We start from the raw sequence: 13,747 nt of genomic DNA, 5'->3' as shown, positions 1-13,747 counted from the left end.
CCAAGATCAATCTATGGAGATTCTAGCAACAAGAGAGAGGGAGTGCATCTTCATACCCTTGAAGATTGCTAAGCGGAAGCGTTACAAGAACGCGGATGATGGAGTCATACTCGCGGCGATTCAAATCGTGGAAGATCCGATCTAGCGTCGAACGGACGGCGCCTCCGTGTTCAACACACGTACAACCCGGGGACGTCTTCTCCTTCTTGACCCAGCAAGGGGAGAGGAGAAGTTGAGGGGGAACTCCGACAACACGACGGCATGGTGGTGGTGGAGCTCATGGTTCTCCAGCAGGGCTTCACCAAGCACTACGGAGGAGGAGGAGGTGTTGGAGGAGGGAGAGGGCTGCGCCAGGGAAGAGGTGCGGCTGCCCTCCCACCCCTCCACTATATATAGGTCAAGGGGAGAGGGGGAGGCGCCCTAGGGTTTCCCCTAGGGGCAGCGGCCAAGCAGATTGGATCTCCCTAGGCAAAATCCTAGGGAGACTTGCCCCCCAAGCCAAGCAGGTGGAGGATTGCCTCCCAAGCCAGGTGGAGGCGCCCCACCTCCCCAAATAACGTGGGAAAGGGTGTGGGGGGGCACCACCCCTTAGTGGGCTGGTTTTCCCCTTCCTCTTTGGCCCATGAGGCCCTCCAACACTTGTCGGGGCTCCCAAAACACCTTTCGGTCATGTTGGCCATAGCCTTGTACCCCCGGAACACTTCCGGACTCCAATACCCTTCATCCAATATATCGATCTTCACCGCCGGACCATTCCAGAACTCCTCGTGATGTTTGGGATCACATCCGGGACTCTGAACTACCTTCGGTAACCACATACTATTTCCCATAACAACTCTAGCGTCACCGAACCTTAAGTGTGTAGACCCTACGGGTCTGGGAACCACGCAGACATGACCGAGACATTCTCCGACCAATAACCAACAGCAGGATCTGGATACCCATGTTGGCTCCCACATGTTCCACGATGTCGAGGATTCAATCAATCCCGTATACAATTCCCTTTGTCCATTGGTATGTTACTTGCCCGAGATTCGATCGGCGGTATCCCTATACCTTGTTCAATCTCGTTACCGGCAAGTCTCTTTACTCGTTCCATAATGCATGATCCTGTGACTAACTACTTAGTCACATTGAGCTCATTATGATGATGCATTACCGAGTGGGCCCAGAGATACCTGTCCGTCATACGGAGTGACAAATCCCAGTCTCTATTCGTACCAACCCAACAGACACTTTCGGAGATACCTGTAGTGCACCTTTATAGCCACCCAGTTACGTTGTGAAGTTTGGTACACCCAAAGCATTCCTACGGTATCCGGGAGTTGCACAATCTCATGGTCTAAGGAAATGATACTTGACATTAGAAAAGCTTTAGCAAACGAACTACACGATCTTGTGACATGCTTAGGATTGGGTCTTGTCCATCACATCATTCTCCTAATGGTGTGATCTCGTTATCAATGACATCCAATGTCCATGGTCAGGAAACCATAACCATCTATTGATCAACGAGCTAGTCAACTAGAGGCTCACTAGGGACATGTTGTGGTCTATGTATTCACACATGTATTACGGTTTCCAGTTAATACAATTATAGCATGAACAATAGACAATTATCATGAAGAAGGAAATAAAATAATAACCATTTTATTATTGCCTCTAGGCCATATTTCCAACAGGTCCGGCGTGGCGCAAACTCATAACCCGAGGAAGAAGAGAAGAATGGAGGGTACGCCAAGGAGGAGTGCGAGGTTGGCCAAGCATGGGGCGTCAAAGCAGTAGCAAGTTCTCATCCGTAAACTGTGTTTGGCGCATGAGGGGGAAGTCATCTCGGAGGATGTGCTTAAGATGTATGTGGAGTTGTTTCTCGGCCGCTTTTGGACGCACACATTGCCGCGATTTTGGCGTTGTTCGGTTGGGAGTCACCGGCTGTGCCCCTTGAAGGGACAGCAATGTGCTGATGGCCATGCCGGTGGCTTGGTAGGATATTGTCATGAATACTCAACCATTGAGGATGATAGTGTGGAATGTTCGCGGGCTAAATGCACCTGCCCGGCAGAACACGGTTTACCAGGTGGTCACGGTAGCTAGTCCGGCCATAGTGTGTCTCCAAGAGACAAAGTTGCATGATGTATCCGTGAATGTTGTATGACAATGCCTCAGTGCTAAATTCAAGAAGTTTTTCTATTTACCTGCGTTGGGAACGCGTGGAGGGATTTTGGTGGCTTGGGATGCCACTTTAGTTCACCTCTCTAACCCGCGTCGTACCAATCATACGCTAACAACGCTAGCCAAATGTCCCGAGGATGAGCAACCTTGGTGGCTCACGTGCGTGTATGGACCGCAAGAGGAGCCTGACAAGGTGGAGTTTCTGCAAGACTTGGTGGATATTAGAGACTTGCACGCTGGGCCTTGGCTTGTGGCTGGGGATTTCAACCTCATTGCTTGTGAGGAGGACAAGAACAATGACATGATTAATCGCAGGATGTTGGGAAGGTTTCGTTCAAAGCTTAATTCCCTCGAAGTGAAGGAGATATACTTGAATGGACGAAGATACATGTGGTCGAATGAAAGGAGAGTTGCCACCTTGGAGAAAATCAATCACGTGTTCATGTCGAATGAGTGGGATGTGGCGTACCCAACTTGCTTGCTTTCGGCCTTGGGTACGGAGATTTCCGACCATTGTCCGTTGGTGCTTGATATGAATGTCTGTATCAGTACGCAAAGCCGGTTCAAGTTTGAATCGTTTTGGACTAGAGCAGAAGGGTTTATGGATGTGGTTAAATTGGCTTGGAGCTCAATACCTGATGCTTCAAATGATTATCTCATGCTCCAGAACAAGCTAAAAGCCACGGCGGTGAGCCTCCAAAGGTGGAGTGACAGGTGGATAGGGAATGTGAAGCTGCAAATAGCTATTGCTCTCGAGGTTATCAAGCAACTTGACACAGCCATGGTAGGAAGAGTCCTATCTGATGCTGAGCGGGAGCTGAGGAAGTGCATGAAGAAGAAGTTGCTTGGCTTGAGGCTCCTTGGAGAGGACTATTGTGAGGCAAAGGTCTTGGCTACTGCAACTGCGTGAAGGGGACGACAATACTAGGCTTTTCCATCAACATGCTAGTCACCGGCAGAGAAATAATGCCATACGAGTGGTGAAACATAATGGGAACCTATATGCTGGGTAGGAGGGAGTTGCGTCGGCAGTTGATGCATACTTTGGTGCGGCATTTGGCGCCTCAGAGGCTAGGAATCATACTATCAATCTGGGTATTCTTGGACCGTCGCACCTCGACTTATCGCATCTCAAGCAACCGTTTACAGCTGACGAAGTGGAGAAGGTAATCAAAAGCATGCCATTAGACAAGGCCCCAGGTCCAGACGGGTTTACGGGTAGGTTCAATGCAACATGTTGGAGCATCATTAAGGAGGACTTCATGAAGGCAATGGACTGTTTCCACAAAGGAGACATGAGGGGTTTAGCCACCATCAACAAGTCTCTTGTCTCCCTTTTGCCTACGAAGGAAGGAACACTGGAGGTGGGGGATTTTTGTCCAATAAACCTTGTGCACGAGGCCATCAAGAAATTTGAGAAAGTGCTCACTTGTCGGTTGGTGGAGGAGCTGCCCAAGCTAGTTGGCAATCACCAAATCGCGTTTGTGAAGGGAAGATCATTGCATGATAACTTCATGCTTGTGCAGAGCATGGCGTGGAGATTGCACGCTCTAAAGAGCTCATCTGTTCTGCTCAAGCTTGACATCTCAAAAGCCGACTCGGTAAAATGGTCGTTCCTTCTTGAGGTTCTGCAGCACATGGGTTTCAGACCGAGGTGGAGATCATGGATCTGTGGGATTCTTGATACATCAACAACGAAGATCATGGTGAATGGTGACCCAGGTGACATGATTTACAACTGCAAAGGGCTACGGCAGGGCGACCCCATCTCACCAATGCTTTTCATCCTAACTATGGAGCCCCTACAGAAGATGTTCGAGGTGGCTATGAGTCGAGGCGTATTGTCACCACTAGCGCGAGAAGGGATGAGAAAGCGCTTGTCCATCTTTGTGGATGACGTAGTATTGTTCGTCAAGCCCAATCCGCTTGATCTTCAAGTCTGCAAGTGCTTATTTGAGCTGTTTGGAGAGGCGTCCGGGCTAAGAATCAACTTGCGCAAGTCTGCAGCCCTACCTATCAGGTGCTCTAAGGATGAGATATCGATGGCATGTATCAAGCTCGAGTGTCCCTTGGGATCGTTCCTGATCAAGTACCTTGGGTTACCACTATCGTTAAGGAAGCAATCTGCAACGCAACTTCAGTACTTGGTGGACCATATGGCAAATAGGCTTCCAAAGTGGAAGCCATCACTTACGCCAAAGAGTGGCCGGCTAACTTTGGTGCATTCTGTGCTTTGCGCCATGCCAATCCATGCTATGATTGTTGGGGAACATAGCAGAAATTCAAAATTTTCTACACATCACCAAGATCAATCTATGGAGATACTAGCAATGAGAGAGAGGGGGTGCATCTTCATACCCTTGAAGATCGCGATGCGGAAGCGTTACAAGAACGCGGTCAGTGGAGTCGTTCACGAAGCGATTCAGATCGCGGCCGAATCCGATCTAAGCACCGAAGAATGGTGCCTCCGCGTTCAACACACGTACAGCCCGGTGACCTCTCCCGTGCCTTGATCCAGCAAGGAGAGAGGGAGAGGATGAGGAAGACTCCATCCAGCAGCAGCACAACCGTGTGGTGGTGATGGAGAAGCGTGGCACTCCAGCAGGGCTTCGCCAAGCACTGCGAGAGACGAGGAGGGAGAGGGGTAGGGCTGCGCCAGGGAGAGGAAACTCATGTGTTGGGCAGCCCCAAAACCCCCACTATATATAGGGGAAGGGGAGAGGGAGTCGGGCCCCTCTAGATCCCATCTAGAGGGGAGGGGCAGCGGCCAGGAGGGGGAGACTTGCCCCCCAAGCAAGGTGGAGGCGCCCCCTCCCCTAGGGTTTTCAACCCTAGGCGCCTTGGGCCCTTGGGGAGGGGCGCACCAGCCCACTAGGGGCTGGTTCCCTCCCATATTTAGCCCATTAAGCCCCCCGGGGCAGGTGGCCCCACCCGGTGGAGCTCCGCACACCTTTCGGTGGTCCCGGTACAGTATCGATAACCCCAGAGACTATTCCGGTGACTGAAATTGGACTTCCCATATATAAATCTTTACCTCCAGACCATTCTGGAACTCCTCATAACGTCCAGGATCTCATCCGGGACTCCTAACAACATTCAGTAACCACATACAAACTTCCTTTATAACTCTAGCGTCATCGAACCTTAAGTGTGTAGAGCCTACGGGTTCGGGAATCATGCAGACATGACCAAGACAGCTCTCTTGCCAATAACCAACAGCAGGATCTGGATACCCATGTTGTCTCCCACATGTTCCACGATGATCTCATCAGATGAACCACGATGTCAAGGATTCAAGCAATCCTGTATGAAATTCCCTTTGTCAATCGGTATGTTACTTGCCCGAGATTCGATCGTCGGTATCCCAATACCTCGTTCAATCTCGTTACCGGCAAGTCACTTTACTCATTCCATAATGCATGATCCCGTGACTAACTACTTAGTCACATTGAGCTCATTATGATGATGCATTACCGAGTGGGCCCAGAGATACCTCTCCGTCATACGGAGTGACAAATCCCAGTCTCGATTCGTGCCAACCCAATAGACACTTTCGGAGATACTTGTAGTGCACCTTTATAGCCACCCAGTACGTTGTGACGTTTGGTATACCCAAAGCACGCCTACGGTATCCGGGAGTTACACAATCTCATGGTCTAAGAAACTGATACTTGACATTAGAAAAGCTTTAGCAAACGAACTACACGATCTTGTGCTATGCTTAGGATTGGGTCTTTTCCATCACATCATTCTCCTAATGATGTGATCCCTTATCAATGACATCCAATGTCCATGGTCAGGAAACCATGACCATCTGTTGATCAAGGAGCTAGTCAACTAGAGGCTCACTAGGGACATGTTGTGGTCTATGTATTCACACATGTATTGCGGTTTCCGGTCAATACAATTATAGCATGAACAATAGACAATTATCATGAACAAGGAAATACAATAATAACCATTTTATTATTGCCTCTAGGGCATATTTCCAACAGTCTCCCACTTGCACTAGAGTCAATAATCTAGTTCACATCACTATGTGATTGTAATGAATCAACACCCATGGGGTTTGATCATATCTCGCTTGTGAGAGAGGTTATTAGTCAAAGGATCTAAACCTTTAAGATCCGTGTGTGCTTTGCAAATCTCTATGTCAGCTCCTAGATGAAGCTACCACGCTCTATTTGGAGCTATTCCAAATAGTTGTTTTACTATACAAATATGGTTTACTATTCAGAATAATCCGGATTAGTGTCAAAGTTTGCATCGGCGTAACCCTTTACGACGAACTCTTTTACCACCTCCATAATCGAGAAAATTCCTTAGACCACTAGTTACTAAGGATAAGTTTGACCGTTGTCCTGTGATCCATTCCTGGATCACTCTTGTACCCCTTGACTGACTCATGGCAAGGCACACTTCAGGTGCGGTACACAAGATAGCATACTATAGAGCCTACGTCTGAAGCATAGGGGACGACCTTCGTCCTTTCTCTCTCTTCTGCCGTGGTCAGGTCTTGAGTCTTACTCAATACTCATACCTTATAACACAGCCAAGAACTCTTTCTTTGCCGATCTATTTTGAACTCCTTCAAAATCTTGTCACGGTATGTATTTATTTGAAAATACTATTAAGCATTTTTAATCTATCCTTATAGATCTTGATGCTCAATGTTCAAGTATCTTAATCCAGGTTTTCCATTGAAAAACACTTTTCAAATAACCCTATATGCTGTCCATAAATTCTACATCATTTCTGATCAACAATATGTTAATAACATATACTCATCAGAAATTATATAGTGCTCCCACTCACTTCTTTGGAAATACAAGTTTCTCATAAACTTTGTATAAACCCAAAATCTTTAATCATCTCATCAAAGCGTATATTCCAACTCCGAGATGCTTACTCCAGTCCTTAGAAGGATTGCTGGAGCTTTGCATGCTTGTTAGCATCTTTTAGGATTGACAAAACCTTTTGGTTGTATCACATACAACCTTTCCTCAAGAAAAACGTCGACGAAACAATGGTTTTTGACATCCTATCTGCAAGATTTCATAAATAATGCAGTAACTGCTAATATAATTTCAACAGACTCTTAGCATCGCTACGAGTGAGAAAATCTTATCATAGTCAACTCCTTGGACTTGTCGGAAAGCATCTTAGCGACAAGTCAAGCTTTGTTAATGGTGACACTTACCATCATTGTCTGTCTTCCCTTTTAAATCCATCTGTACCCAACAGCCTTATGACCATCAAGTAGTTCTTCCAAAGTCCACACTTTGTTTTCATACATGGATCCTCTCTCGGATTTTATGGCCCCTAGCCATTTGTTGGAATCCGGGCCCACCATCGCTTCTCCATAGCTCGTAGGTTCATTGTTGTCTAGCAACATGACCTCCAAGACAGGATTACCGTACCACTCTGAATTAGTACGCATCCTTGTCGACCTACGTGGTTTGGTAGTGACTTGATCCAAAGTTTCATGATCTCTATCATCAGCTTCCACTTCAACTGGTGTAGGCGCCACATGAACAACTTCATGTGCCCTACTACACACTGGTTTAAGTGATGGTTCAATAACCTTATGAAGTCTCCACCATCCCCCCACTCAATTCTTTCGAGAGAAACTATTCCTCGAGAAAGGACCCGTTTCTAGAAACAATCACTTTTGCTTCCGGATCTGAATTAGGAGGTATACCCAACTATTTTTGGGTGTCCTGTGAAGTTGCATTTATCTGCTTTGGGTTCGAGCTTATCTTGTTGAACCTTTTCACATAAGCGTCACAACCCCAAACTTTCAAGAAACGACAGCTTAGGTTTCTCTAAACCATAGTTCACACGGTGTCATCTCAATGGAATTACGTGGTGCCCTATTTAAAGTGAATGCGGTTGTCTCTAATGCTTCACCCATAAACGATAGTGGTAATTCGATAAGAGACGTCATGGCATGCACCATATCCAATAGGGTGCAGCTATGACGTTCAGACACACCATCACACTATGGTGTTCCAGGCGGCATTAGTTGTGAAACAATTTCCACAATGTCTTAATTGTGTACCAAACACGCAACACAGATATTCATCTTTGTAATCATATCATAGACATTTTATCCTTTTGTCACGACGATCTTCAACTTCACTCTGAAATTACTTGAACCTTTCAACAATTCAGACTTTTGTTTCATCAAGTAAATACACTTGGCATCTACTCAAATCATCTGTGAAGTAAGAACATAACGATATCCACTGCGTGCCTCAACACCCATTGGACTGCACACACCAAAATGCATTACTTCCAACAAGTTGCTTTCTTGTTCCATTTCACTGAAAACAAGGCCTTTTAGTCATCTTGCCCATGTGGTATGATTTGCATGATTCAAGTGATTCAAAATCAAGTGAGTCCAAATGATCCATCTGCATGGAGTTTCTTCATGCGTACATACCAATAGACATGGTTCGCATGTCTCAAACTTTTCAAAATGAGTGAGTCCAGAGATCCATCAACATGGAGCTTCTTCATGCATTTTATACCAATATGACTCAAATGGCAGTGCCACAAGCAGGTGGTACTATCATTACTATCTTATATCTTTTGGCATGAACATGTGTATCGCTATGATCGAGATTCAATAAACCATTCATTTTAGGTGCAAGACCATTGAAGGTATTATTAAAATAAACAGAGTAACCATTATTCTCCTTAAATGAATAATCGTATTGCGATAGACATAATCCAATCATGTCTATGCTCAACGCAAACACCAAATAACAATTATTTAGGTTTAACACCGATCCCGATGGTAGAGGGAGCGTGCGACGTTTGATCACATCAACCTTGGAAATACTTCCAACACATATCGTCATCTCGCCTTTAGCTAGTCTCCATTTATTCCGTAGCCTTTTTATTTCGAGTTACTAACACTTAGCAACCGAACCGGTATCTATTACCATGGTGCTACTAGGAGTACTAATATAGTACACATTAATACAATGTATATCCAATATACTTCTGTCGACCTTGCTTGCCTTCTTATCTACCAAGTATCTATGGTAATTGTGCTCTACTGACCGTTCCCCTTATGACAGAAGCACTTAGTCTCGGGTTTGGGTTCAACCTTGGGTTTCTTCACTAGAGCAGCAACTGATTTGCCATTTCATGAAGTATCCTTTCTTGCCCTTGCCCTTCTTGAAACTAGTAATTTCACTAACCATCAACAATTGATGATCCTTCTTGATTTCTACTTTCGCGGTGTCAAACATCGCGAATATTTCAAGGATCATCATATCTATCCCTGATATGTTATAGTTCATCACGAAGCTCTAGTAGCTTGGTGGCAATGACTTTGGAGAAACATCACTATCTCATCTGGAATATTAATTCCCACTCGATTCAAGTGATTGTTGTACCCAGACAATCTGAGTACAAGCTCAACAATTGAGCTTTTCTCCCTTAGTTTGTAGGCTAAGAAACTCGTCGGAGGTCTTATACCTCTTGACGTGGGCATGAGCCTGAAATCCCAATTTCAGCCCTTGGAACATCTCATATGTTTCGCGACGTTTCAAAAACGTCTTTGGCGCCACAATTCTAAACCATTTAACATTACTGAACTATCATGTAGTCATCAAAATGTGTATGTCAGATGTTCGCAACATCCACAGACGACGTTCGAGGTTTAGCACACCGAGCGGTGCATTAAGGACATAAGCCTTCTGCGCAGCAATGAGGACAATCCTCAGTTTACGGGCCCAGTTCGCATAATTGCTACTATCAACTTTCAACTATATTTTCTCTAGGAACATATCTAAACAGTAGAACTAAAGCGTAGCTACGACATAATTTGCAAAGGCCTTTTGACTATGTTCATGATAATTAAGTTCATCTGGTTATTTAATGAACTCCCACTTAGATAGACATCCCTCTAGTCATCTAAGTGATACATGATCCGAGTCAACTAGGCCGTGTCCGATCATCACGTGAGACGGACTAATCATCATCGGTGAACATCTTCATGTTGATCGTATCTTCTATACGACTCATGTTCGACCTTTAGGTCTCTTGTGTTCTGAGGCCATGTCTGTACATGCTAGGCTCGTCAAGTCAACCTAAGTGTTCTGCATGTGTAAATCTGGCTTACACCCACTGTATGTGAACGTTAGAATCTATCACACCCGATCATCACGTGGTGCTTCGAAACAACGAACTTTCGCAACGGTGCACAGTTAGGGGGAACACTTTCTTGAAATTTTAGTGAGTGATCATCTTATTTATGCTACCGTCGTTCTAACCAAATAAGATGTAGACATGACAAACATCACATGCAAATCATAGAGTGACATGATATGGCCAATATCATCTTGCGCCTTTGATCTCCATCTTGAGGCACGACATGATCACCTTTGTCACCGGCATGACACCATGATCTCCATCATCATGTCTTCATGAAGTTGTCTCGCCAACTATTACTTCTACTACTATGGCTAACGGTTTAGCAATAAAGTAAAGTAATTACATGGCGTTATTCAATGACACGCATCACATACAATAAATTAAGACAACTCCTATGGCTCCTGCCGGTTGTCATACTCATCGACATGCAAGTCGTGATTCCTATTAAGAGAACATGATCAATCTCATACATCACAAATCATTCATCACATTCTTTTTGGCCATATCACATCAGGCGGCATTTGTTGCAAAAACAAGTTAGACGTCCTCTAATTGTTGTTGCAAGTTTTTTACGTGGCTGCTATAGGTTTCTAGCAAGAACTTTTCTTACCTACGCCAAAACCACAACGTGATATGCCAATTGCTATTTACCCTTCATAAGGACCCTTTTCATCGAATCTGATCCGACTAAAGTGGGAGAGACTGCCACCCGCTAGCCACCTTATGCAACAAGTGCATGTCAGTCGGTGGAACCTGTCTCACGTAAGTGTACGTGTAAGGTCGGTCCGGGCCGCTTCATCCCACAATACCGTTGAAACAAGATAGGACTAGTAACGGTAAACATATTGAACGAAATCAACGCCCACAACAACTTGTGTTCTACTCGTGCATAGAATCTACGCAATACACCTAGCTCATGATGCCACTGTTGGGGAACGTAGCAGAAATTCAAAATTTTCTACGCATCACCAAGATCAATCTATGGAGATACTAGCAACGAGAGAGAGGGGAGTGCATCTTCATACCCTTGAAGATCGCGGTGCGGAAGCGTTACAAGAACGCGGTCGGTGGAGTCATTCACGAAGCGATTCAGATCGCGGCCGAATCCGATCTAAGCACCGAAGAACGGTGCCTCCGCGTTCAACACACGTATAGCCCGGTGACGTCTCCCGTGCCTTGATCCAGCAAGGAGAGAGGGAGAGGATGGGGAAGACTCCGTCCAGCAGTAGCACAACGGCGTGGTGGTGATGGAGGAGCGTGGCACTCCAGCAGGGCTTCGCCAAGCACTGCGAGAGACGAGGAGGGAGAGGGGTAGGGCTGCGCCAGGGAGAGGAAAACTCATGTGTTGGGCAGCCCCAAAAACCCCACTATATATAGGGGAAGGGGAGAGGGGGCCGGGCCCCTCCAGATCCCATCTAGAGGGGAGGGGCGGCGGCCAGGAGGGGGAGACTTGCCCCCCAAGCAAGGTGGAGACGCCCCCTCCCCTAGGGTTTTCAACCCTAGGCGCCTTGGGCCCTTGGGGAGGGGCGCACCAGCCCACTAGGGGCTGGTTCCCTCCCATATTCAGCCCATTAAGCCCCCCGGGGCAGGTGGCCCCACCCGGTGGACCTCCAGACACCTTTCGGTGGTCCCGGTACAATACGGATAACCCCCGAAACTATTCCGGTGACTGAAACTAGACTTCCCATATATAAATCTTTACCTCCGGACCATTCCGGAACTCCTCGTGACGTCCAGGATCTCATCCGGGACTCCGAACAACATTCGGTAACCACATACAAACTTCCTTTATAACCCTAGCGTCATCGAACCTTAAGTGTGTAGACCCTACGGGTTCGGGAATCATGCAGACATGACCGAGACAGCTCTCTGGCCAATAACCAACAGCGGGATCTGGATACCCATGTTGGCTCCCACATGTTCCACGATGATCTCATCGGATGAACCACAATGTCAAGGATTCAAGCAATCCCGTATAAAATTCCCTTTGTCAATCGGTATGTTACTTGCCCGAGATTCGATCGTCGGTATCCCAATACCTTGTTCAATCTCGTTACCGGCAAGTCACTTTACTTGTTCCGTAATGCATGATCCCGTGACTAAATACTTAGTCACATTGAGCTCATTATGATGATGCATTACCGAGTGGGCCCAGAGATACCTCTCCGTCATACGGAGTGACAAATCACAGTCTCGATTCGTGCCAAGCCAACAGACACTTTCGGAGATACCTGTAGTGCACCTTTAATAGCCACCCAGTACGTTGTGACGTTTGGTACACCCAATGCATGCCTACGGTATCCGGGAGTTACACAATCTCATGGTCTAAGAAACTGATACTTGACATTAGAAAAGCTTTAGCAAACGAACTACACGATCCTGTGCTATGCTTAGGATTGGGTCTTGTCCATCACATCATTCTCCTAATGATGTGATCCCTTATCAATGACATCCAATGTCCATGGTCAGGAAACCATGACCATCTGTTGATCAACGAGCTAGTCAACTAGAGGCTCACTAGGGACATATTGTGGTCTATGTATTCACACATATATTGCGGTTTCCGGTCAATACAATTATAGCATGAACAATAGACAATTATCATGAACAAGGAAATACAATAATAACCATTTTATTATTGCCTCTAGGGCATATTTCCAACAATGATGGCGTTAGACCTCCTGATGAAAACAATCGCAGCTATGAACAAGATCTGCAGAGGCTTCTTGTGGTGTAGGAGAGCGGATGCGAATGGTGGCAACTGTGTGGTTGCATGGGACATGGTTTGCTCGCCCAAGTGGGAAGGTGGCTTGGGGCTGCCAAGTCTAAGATGGATGAACATTGCCATGCAGGCCCGTTGGTCGTGGCTACAAAGGATAGACGAGACAAGGCCGTGGAGTGAATTTTGAATAAAAGTCGCGGATGATGCAAGACTGTTGTGCCAGGCAGCTATGAGGAGTATAGCACGGCCGGGCCGCACAACACTTTTTGGGGAAGACAGGTGGTTAGATGGCCGGAGAGTTCAGCAGATTGCATCGTGTGTGTATGACATGGTTCCTCCTAGAATACGTAGGACGAGGTTGGTTTGCTCGGCCATGGAGAGTGGAGCTTGGGCGATGGATTTTGCCCCAAACTTTGGCCTAGACACCCTGCATGAATTCCTCACGCTATGGCAGATGGTTGGTACCTGGGAGCCAGCCGAGGACGATGTGCCGGATGAGATTAAGTGGTTGTGGGAGGCAAATGGCCGGTTCTCTGTGAAATGAGTGTATGCGGCTAGATTTTGGGGAAGAAAGGTAATCCCAATGGTGGACTTGACTTGGAAGTCGCACGCTCCATTGCAATGCAGATTCTTTACTTGGTTGGCCATGAAAGACAGATGCTGGACCTCGGACCGTCTTGCACG

The sequence above is a fragment of the Triticum aestivum genome, chromosome 4B (assembly GCF_018294505.1).
Source record: "Triticum aestivum cultivar Chinese Spring chromosome 4B, IWGSC CS RefSeq v2.1, whole genome shotgun sequence".
Lineage (NCBI taxonomy): Eukaryota > Viridiplantae > Streptophyta > Magnoliopsida > Poales > Poaceae > Triticum > Triticum aestivum.
Note: the sequence above shows the minus strand (reverse complement) of the source record.